This window comes from Lipotes vexillifer, unplaced genomic scaffold (genome assembly GCF_000442215.2).
Source record: "Lipotes vexillifer unplaced genomic scaffold, Lipotes_vexillifer_v1.1 scaffold102, whole genome shotgun sequence".
Taxonomy (NCBI): Eukaryota; Metazoa; Chordata; class Mammalia; order Artiodactyla; family Lipotidae; genus Lipotes; species Lipotes vexillifer.
The window spans coordinates 1,870,998-1,880,472 of NW_006786541.1; the positions used below are offsets into that span (position 1 = coordinate 1,870,998).

At 44.3% G+C, this 9,475-nt stretch overlaps 1 protein-coding gene across 1 annotated transcript in view; it reads left to right on the forward strand.

The window, feature by feature from the left end:
• RORA (RAR related orphan receptor A) overlaps positions 1-9,475 on the forward strand; it is a 754,745-nt gene that overhangs the window by 124,813 nt on the left and 620,457 nt on the right.

Consider the following 9,475-nt stretch of genomic DNA (forward strand, 5'->3'; position numbering starts at 1 on the left):
TCCCACTGTGTTAAACTGCCTCCTATGTAACTGTTTTTATCTAATACATTTTTATGGGTTGACTAGGTTTGAATAGGCAGGGGTGGGGGTGGGGGGGAGAGACTGATTCAGATGAGGTGTAGTGAACTTGGTAGGAGAAGAAAGTACATTCAAGGGATTGATAAGGAATCCTCTTGAATTCCTGCAAGTTGGTGAGATTACAAAGGGTTCCGAAAAACTTCAGACTTCATGAAATGTCATGGGAGCTACTGGAAAATTTTTAACTAGAGGAATGACATGATAAAATGATGAATTAAACACTTGTTGAGAGGGGAGGGTGGGATGAATTGGGAGAATTAGGTTTGACATAAATACACTACCGTGTGTAAAATAGAGAGCTAGTGGGAACCTGCAGTATCGCACAGGGAGCTCAGCTCGGTGCTCTGTGATGACCTGGATGGGTGGGATGGCGTGGGGAGGGAGGTCCAAGAGGGAGGAGATATAGGGATACATACAGCGGATTCACTTCGTTGTACAGCAGAAACTAACACAACACTGTAAAGCAATTATACTCCAATAAAAAAAGAAAACTTATTGAACACATACTATGCGCCAAGTTCTGTGTTAGAGCAAATTGTACATTGTTCCTGTTCTCGTGGAACTTTTATTCTGGTGGGGAAGATAGAGTTTATTTAAATAATCTCATAAATACCATGTATAGTTTCCAGCTGTGGAATATGCTTTAAAATATAAGAGCTATAAGAGCTATGAGAGGGTAAATGTGAGGCCTTCCCTAGTCTGAACAAGTGACTTTTGAGTTAAGACCCAAAGGGACGAGAAAGCGTTAAGTAAGTGAGAAGAGGGCCCCATGCAGAGGACTAGGCTATGCAAAGGCCCTGGGGCAGATGGAACTTGACCTATTTGAAGAATTGAGGAGGCAGCCTTCTGTGGGGGCCGAGTATGATGAAGAGGAGAGTGGGGTAAGATATGGATGGAGTGGTAAACAAGACCTAAGTCTTGTCAGAACCCTACAGACAATTGGAAGGCGTCAGTCTCTATGCAGTAAGGTGGTTATATGCTCCGAAGGTGGCAGTGGCTGATGAGCAAGGAGATGGAGGATGAAGATAAAGGTGAAAGCTGCTAGTGACTGGGCCCTGATACTTTCTCTGTTTCCAAAGAGAAGGCTGAACGCTGAGGTGCCATCCTCCTGTTGTGTTTGCAAGCTGTTGACACAACCTGGAAAGGTTAAGAGTTTTCAACAGACTTGTCAGAGTTTGTGTTCTATGGAAACTGACAGAGCCTACAGGCTGAGGGGCTAATTTTAATAGAAGTAACCGAGGTGGGTTTGTTAATTTTCTGCATTCCCTTGATGACCTGTCTGCCTAGCGTGAAGGTGCTTTGATGTGACTAGAACAGAAGGATATTTTGTGCATAGCCAACTGTGAGAGGAATGCCAGTTTTGCAGTGGAGAAGTGCAGAAAGGTGACAGGTAAGTGGTGAGAAAGAGAGTGTATGTGTGTGGGGGATGAGAACAGGTGTGGCTTTTCCCACCTTCCCAAATGCAGCCTTGTTCATCTGAGATGCATCTTCCTTCCAGCACAGAATTCACTTTTATGAACTCAGGGTATTCAGAGTTTTAAGGAAATTAAACAACTTGGTGAATTTTGTTGTAACTGGCGTAGTGTGAACAGCATGGGAGGGGAAGAAATTCTCTTTTCTTTCCTCTGATTCATTGAAGTTGTTATTGTTCCCCTTTGGTTCCATAAAACTTGTGGTGCTTGCAGAGGGCTTTTTAGGTCCAAGTCTGAGGGCGCATTCTGCCTGTGTAAATGGCTGGGATGGGGGATGGCCTCTCCCCAGCATGCAAATGATCTTGGTGTTGCCTTTGTCCAGTTCTTTGCTGGCCACAGTGTCTGGGATCTGTTCTGGAGGGGGTGAGTTGCCAGGACAGTGTGAATGCCGTGGGAATTAGAATCGATCCCTGAGCCGTCTCTGCCCACTGCCTTGGGGTCTGTGAGCTCTCCCTGCAGTGGCACACAGTCTCTTTAGGAGTGACAGAGCCGGACACCCAGGAAGGTATGGGTTAGTGCCTTGGTGGTCCTTTTTGTAGTCCTGGTATCTGTGGTGGTGTTTGTGTTGCAGAGTCAGCTGGATATGGGGGAGGACTCTGTTTCTGAGTGTCCCAGCCGCCCTGTGAGGGCTTGGAGAAAGCCCTCAACCTGTGGTTGACGTAATGTGAGGGGAAGTCATTACTCTCTCAGCCTTCAATTTACTAGGGTGGGGGTGGGGTGGGCACAAAGGGCCCCTCCCCTCCCCCACGGCCAAGTTCACATCCAGTTAACTCTCAGTGATCAGGCAGCTGATGACCCATGCAGTCATGATTCAGGCTCCCCACTCAATGCCCCCTGATGCTCAGTGCCAGTCCTCCCTGCCCAGTGACTCAGCCCTGCCCCCAAGGGGACTGAAGCGCATGTTCCGCTGTGTCTTCCCGTGGTTATAGCCACTGCACTGCTTAATCCTCCTTGCCCTCCCACTCTAGAACATCCTGTCTCCAGTTATCCACCTAAAATCAGCGTAAGAACTTAGGGGCGAGGAAGATGTGAGGGTGTTTGAATAGAAACATCTCTTATGTAGGTATCTTTCTGCCAAGCATATAGTAGGCACTCAATAATTTTTGTCTAGCTTGAACCCCACTGGACGTTCAAAATTAAGAGACATTACAAGTCAGAGATGACATTGATTCTGAGATAGAGGAATTGGGGGGGTGGTCGTCTCCCTGGGGCTTTGAGAAGTATCTGGTGGTCCCTCTTAGGAAAGCATCCAGTTTTTTAACTGGAGGAATCTGATGCTGTAAAATACCGTCACGGAGGGAAAAGAGTAGTCAAGCAAGGAAATGTTGAGAGAGGCCTGTTTGATATTCACAGAAGAAGTGGGGCCACCTTTCAGAGTAGGAGGTGGCGCTGGAGAAGAGGAGCAGCTTGGGGGATTGTAAGGATGAAGCCGTGGGGCATGGGGATGCAGGAGCACAACCAGGAGTGGTGGGTGCACAGCAGAATTTGGATCAGTCCCCCAGCAAGAAAACAAAACCGTGCTTTTGACGGTAGGGGCCATATAAAAGGCAAACTGGATATCAAAGGATGTTTTAAGAAGAGGCTTGGATGTCAGGGGAATGGAGCAGAAGGAATACAGAGCAGCCACTAAAAGCTTGGGAGGCCAGAGGTCCTCCGCTGTAGCCCTGACGGTGTGGGCAGCCAAGGCCAGAACTCACAGTGGGAAGCAGGGCTTTTATTTTATTTTAAAGGAAGGATGTTTACAGGCCACTCAAGGAAGAGGAGAGATTAGGTTTCACTGTCCCTGTGACATTGTGTAGTCAGTCATGGGCAGCCCTGAGCACGTCAAGTTGGGAGGGCTGAGGAAGGGGCTCCTGACGTGGAAACCGCAAGGCAACTGTTGGCAAGGATGAGCCCAACCACTTTCTTCTATGGGACCAGGACCGGGACCAGGGTATGGGACCTTGTGATGAGGGCTGGGAGAAATGTATGTGGAGCTTGTGCAGAACTAGGATCCAGGGGGCTTTGCTGGGGCTGGGGCTTTGCTACCGTGCATTCCAACAAACGTATCCCAGGCGTGTGCTTGGAGGATGGTTTGGGGCTTGGGCCTACTGCCGTTGGCCCTGGAGGTCTAGGTTAGCTTTGGGAATGAATAAACCCACAGACACACCCTGTCTACTTCACCCCCATATTGAATCCATCCCCCAGGACCTTGAAAGTTACTCCCAACATTCATACCAAACCCACCTACCAATCCCCGCTCTGCTCTTCCAGGGCCCTCGGGCCAGTCTCCCACTTGTTGGAGACTCCCCACCTTTCCCTCCACCAAGACAGAGCAAGGAGAGTGTTCTTTTTGAAATGCAGGTCTGGTTCTGTTCCTCTCCTGCTTGGAAGGCTTTCTTTTAACCTGAGGACAAAATTTAAAATCCTTCAACAGGTTTACAAAAGCCTTGCATGGATTTTGTTTTGTAATTTCAAAGGAAGGATATTTACTTGGGAAAAAGGAGGGGGGAATAGATTTTCACAATCACTCCTGCTTCACCTTCCTCTTGCTAAATTCTAGTCACATTGACCTATCAGTTTCTTGACTGCGTCAGGCTTTTTGCACCTCAGGGCCTTTGCACATGTTGTTCCCAATGCTTAGAAAGCTTAATCTTTCTCCATTCTCCCTCCTCTCTCCCCCTGGTGCAAACCTACTCATCTTCCAGTCTCAGAATAAATACTGTCCTTTCCTCAGTGTCTCACGGTTTCTTCCTACCCCTACATACCCTTACTTTTCCTTCATGTGTTTTGTCACAGTTTGCAGTTGGGTATCATTTGTGTGATCGTTTGTTCAGTGTCTTTCTTCTCCATTAACTGTCAACATCCTAAGAGCAGGGGCCATACCTGTTTCATTCATCTCAGTGTCTCCTGTGCCCTTTCAATATTGATTACATGAAAGAATGAATGATTGAATACACTATAGCAGGTTGCTCTGTCCCTCTTGGTGCCTCAATGTAGATAAATTTAAGCAGTTATTACCTATTTGTTCGTTCTACAAGCATTTAATGAGTGGTGAGTATGTACAAGCCAAGAAGAAGGCATATTTCCTTTTTCAAGGGGATTCTGATGGAAGTGACAGTCTTATAATAAGCTAATGTTCCACACAGTAGAAGTGTTCTAGTAAAGTTACAGACAAGGTGGCCTGAGTGCAGTCTCTTGTGCTGGTCTTCCAGGTAGGTTATTAAGTATAATTTCTGAAATTAAAGCTGGTAAGAATCGATGTACCAGGAAAGTGATTAACCATTCCCAAATCTCAACAGACAGATAGATATTAACCTAAACTGCACGGGAGTGTAAGATAAGCTGTGATCTATCTAATTGTAACATGAGGGCATGTGTTGGTGAGAGATAATGTGGTGGCTGATAAGGAATAATTGAGAACCAGAGCGGGAGAGAGCAGTCGTGTGCCATAGCCGCTCACCCTCTGGGGGAGTGGAGACTCTCACCCCAAACAAACATCTGCTCTCGATACTGGTGGCCCTGCCACGGAGAAGGGCAAGCCATTCTGCTGCTTTCACGTGGAACCCCAGTTCCGCCAGCTTTTCAAAATGCTCTTTCCTATTGTGAGACATTTAAAACTTGACCACTCATAACTAGGTGTGCTGGGGAGAGGAAAGGGGCGACTTCTGGCTCTTTTGAATTATGCCTGTGATTTAGGGTGATTGACCACATTACATTATTGGATTGAGCATATTAAACATATTTCCTCCTTTACAGATTACGTATGACAAGAAATAATAGTACTGACTCCAAGTCGACCATTTCTAGAACTCTCTTCACTAACTCTAGAAAATGACCTTTAGATAGTTACTGCGAGAGTATCCCACAAATGGGTTCCCTTCACCTAAGGGTAGAAGGGTTTGAATTTTTTTTCCTGCCTTGATGAGTATTTCATGATAAACCAGTTCTGGCCCATTAACTTCATTTCTCAAAACACAGGTTTTAAGAGTGTTTCCTAAAGGAGTTGCCACTAAAAATGGAACGAATTGAACTTGCTGGAAATAAAAAAAGATCTGAACGTGGTACACAAACTTGATGAAAATAAGTTTTTTGGATTTTGTTTCTTTTGGCAGAGGGTGTGTGTGTGCTTTAGTTTTGACGTAGTAACATTTTAATTAATAGCAACCAACACGTGTCTGATTAACAACAGCCTTATATCCAAGAATTATTAAGAATGCCTGTGAAGTATGAGCCCACGTCCCTCATTCTCCTTGAATCTTCCCTAATTGATCTAGAAAATTAAACAAGGGAGGTAACGTTCCAAGAAAGCCCTGCCCTCTCCTTCTTTTGGAGATAATTGAATGAATACACTATAGCAGGTTGCTCTTCCCTGTAGATACATTTAAGCAGTTATTACCTATTAAATTTGTTCATTTTACAAACATTTAATGAGCGGTGAGTATGTGCAAGCCAAGAAGAAGGCATATTTCCTGTATATGTAGACAGATTGATGCAAAATGAATTTGCCCAAATCTGCCTGTGCAGCAAAGTTGGGAACCAGAAGCACATCGTGGAATTCCATATCCTTAAGGTGTGGCCTCTCATTCAAGGAATGTCTGCCTACTCCAATCTGAGTAAATAGGCAGAGGAGCTCCAGTGGTGCAGTCAGTTAGTGTGAGGTACTTATATGAGTAAATAGGCAGGTAGGAATTGTCAGTGGGGTGCACCATAATTAGGTGTGTCCTTGAGATTTTTAGAATGATTCTTTCTTACCTCCTTAAAATCGACAGTGTATGAAAGATAAATTTTACCCACAGATGTTTCATCTAATTGCCCCTTCTAGGTAAAGAATGGCCCCATTTCTTGATCGGTCTGATGATGACTTTTCATTTTCTGCTATTATAAACTAACCTAATTTGCAAATGAAAAATTTCACTGAAGCATACATAGCCTGCAAGGGAATTATAGCCCTGCACCTTTGAAAGGGTTCGTTCGGTAGAACACGTGATTGCATTTTAAACAAAAGAATTATGATCTTAATTCGCAGTTAAAATAACAGTTGCTCCTAAGTGATACTTTTATTATTTTAAAAAGTTTAGACATTCCAGTAACAGTAATCAAGAGGAGTTATGTTTACTTTAAAGCAACGCAAATGAGGAGTAATTGTCAAAACTTGCTTAGTATTTCCTGACTGTACTGGGAGGGAGGTTTTCCTCCAATCTTACCACATTCGCTTGTTGATACATTTCGCTGATGGTCTTTCAGAGACTAGAGGCCCTCACGGGCTTGGTATCAAGCATAGGAGTAGTAATTCTCTTCCAAGCCCAACATACCAGCTGGGGTTTAGTAGAAGCAAATAGGATTTAAACCAGGCACAGGACTCGGGTTTGAAGCTTAATTCCTACAGTGACTGACTCTGGTAGCTCCGAAGATTGTTTGCCTTGAGTATCAGTTTTCTAAATTATGAAGTAAGAATTAAAATGCAGGGGCGAACTGAGATGATCCTGTATTCAAGAGCTACAACAGTACCCTGGGAATGAAAGCTAATAGTGTATCAGGCTTAATATTTGTTACAGTTCCTTGTGGTTTAGGGCAGGTGAAGTGATTTATAGCCCAGATAGAGCTATTTAAAATGAAACAATATATACATCCAGGTGAGCTATATAAGGAAAGCTTCTACCTTTGTCAGTCCTTTTCTTCTCTAGTTTAGAACTTCATTTTTATCCATTTATTCCAAAGATGCTTCTTGAGCTCCTACTGTGTGCTAGGCACTGAGGATAAAATTGTCAACAGGACAGAGGCCCTGCTCTGATGGTGTTTATCCTCCAGGCAGAGGGGAAGCAGCAGTGGAAAGTCCTGGAGGCTGGATGAGCTGGGGGAGCAGGGTGGCCGCACTCAGGGCGGGGAAGAGTGGGAAGCTGGAACTGAGGTCAGAGAAGGAAGCAAGCTGGAGACACGTGGACCTGGTAATTTGGGGGAGAGGGTGTGGATTATATTTCAGGTATGTTGGCAACTCCTTGCATTTAATTTGCATGCAGAAAGTCCTTTAAAGTAGGGATATTTAGCTGGAAGTCCAAAGTTCCAGGACCGCAAGGCAGCAGGGCAAGGCAGACACCTCTCTAATTTACCCGTCTCTTGCTGGTCAGTCTGACCTGTCTTTCTGGACCCTGTTCCCATCTCGCTCTTTCCCAGGATCTTCCAGCGTCTTCCTGTTAGAACCATTCCCCCTCCTGTTTGCTTTTTCCTTGGTGTAGTTCTTACATTCTGCCTTGTTTGAAAGGCCTGGTGTTGGTCTCTCCTGGTAGAGGAGGAGCCTTGAGATGCTGGGCCCTGTATCGCTCCCTTTTTCTTTTGCATCCCTTGCGTGCACATGTGCCTTCTACATGGGAAGTGCCCAGCAAATATCTGTTGAGTTGAAATAAATCTGCATATCAGGCTAGCAGGGGCTAGTTTTCCAAAGCATTGTTTGTGCCGGAGAGAAGCTGATCTGAGAGCACTATGGAAAATGTCCTGAGTGCCCACAACATGGTTTCATTATTTTATTTGTCTTTACATTTTAAGGAACTTGATGGGTCCATAATAAAGTGTTTCATTTATGAGATGGATTTAATTGCTAGGATTGTTAACCTGGATACTTCTATTAAATTCCACTTACAGAATGGATAAACAACAAGGTCTTATAGTATAGCACAGGGAACTATACTTAGTATCCTGTAATGAAGCATAATGGGAAAGAATATGAAAAAGAATATATATATGTATAAGTGAACCACTTTGCTGTACACTAGAAACTAACACAAATTATAAATCAACTATATTTCAATTTAAAATATCAACTTAAATTTTGAAATTCTTTTTAAAATTTTTCAAAAGTCATCCATTTAAAAAGTTCCAAACAGAATACATATTTATAAAAATTCAAACATTTAAGAAAATGCGTAAGGTGAAAAAATGAAAATCAACCCCTGATTTCCCCACTATCACCCCTTGGTAATTACAGCTAAGAATTCCTTGTTTATTTTTCCATTATTTTTCACCTGCTGTTCCATTTCCCTTCGGCCATGTCAGTACATACAGACCTGCCTCTATCAGTAGACTCTTTATCAGTGATTGCAGAGTCTTCCCTAATGTGGGCATATTATTTACACTTTATCCTATTGAGGGCTGTTTAAATTGTTGCCAGTTTCTTGCTGTTACAGTGAACTCTTCACACATCCGACTGTGCCATTCAAATGGTTTATTTTGCTGAGTCAAACTATGAGTGCATTCTCCATTTTTTTTTTTCAAACGTACGTTTTTCGACTACCTGCTGTGTGTCTGGCAGTTTACTTCCATAGTTTCCAGACCATGCAAAGATAAATTATACGTTGCCTGTGCTGTCAAGAAACTCACTGCCTGGTGGAGAGAGCTGGCTCTTCATAAGTAATTGTACATGGTGAGTGGGAGCTCAACCAGAGGGACACGTGAGGTGTGTGGTTCCCTAGAGGGAAAACAGTCAGACCTGCTAGTGTGTGTCAGGAAAGGCTTTGCCAAAGAGGGGCTGGGCTTTTAAATCAGGTGAGGGGGTGGTGGTCTGGAGAAGGGCATTTTAGGACAAAGAAAAGCACCAGGAAGGGTGCGGCTGGGATGGAGGATGTTGGGGGAAGGGGGAAGAGGAGAAGGTGGGGTTGAAGGGGTGGGCCAGGACCAAATTGCAGCGGCCAATACTCTTACGTTAAGGGGTTTGGAAGACACCTCTGAGCCAGAAGGAGTTTGGAGTTTTTCATGAGCTTCTTTCTCACTCCGCTGCATTCAATGCAAGTATGCAAGAGGTTGCTGCATATTCAAATCCATATCTTCTAGAAAATAGTTCCCTGCTATTTAAAAGAAGCCTTGCCAATAAGCCAGTTCAGGAGTAGAGTTGCTCTTACAGTGGACTGTGTTTTTCAGCAGGGGAGCCCCTGGGATCTGGTAACCCTGACATC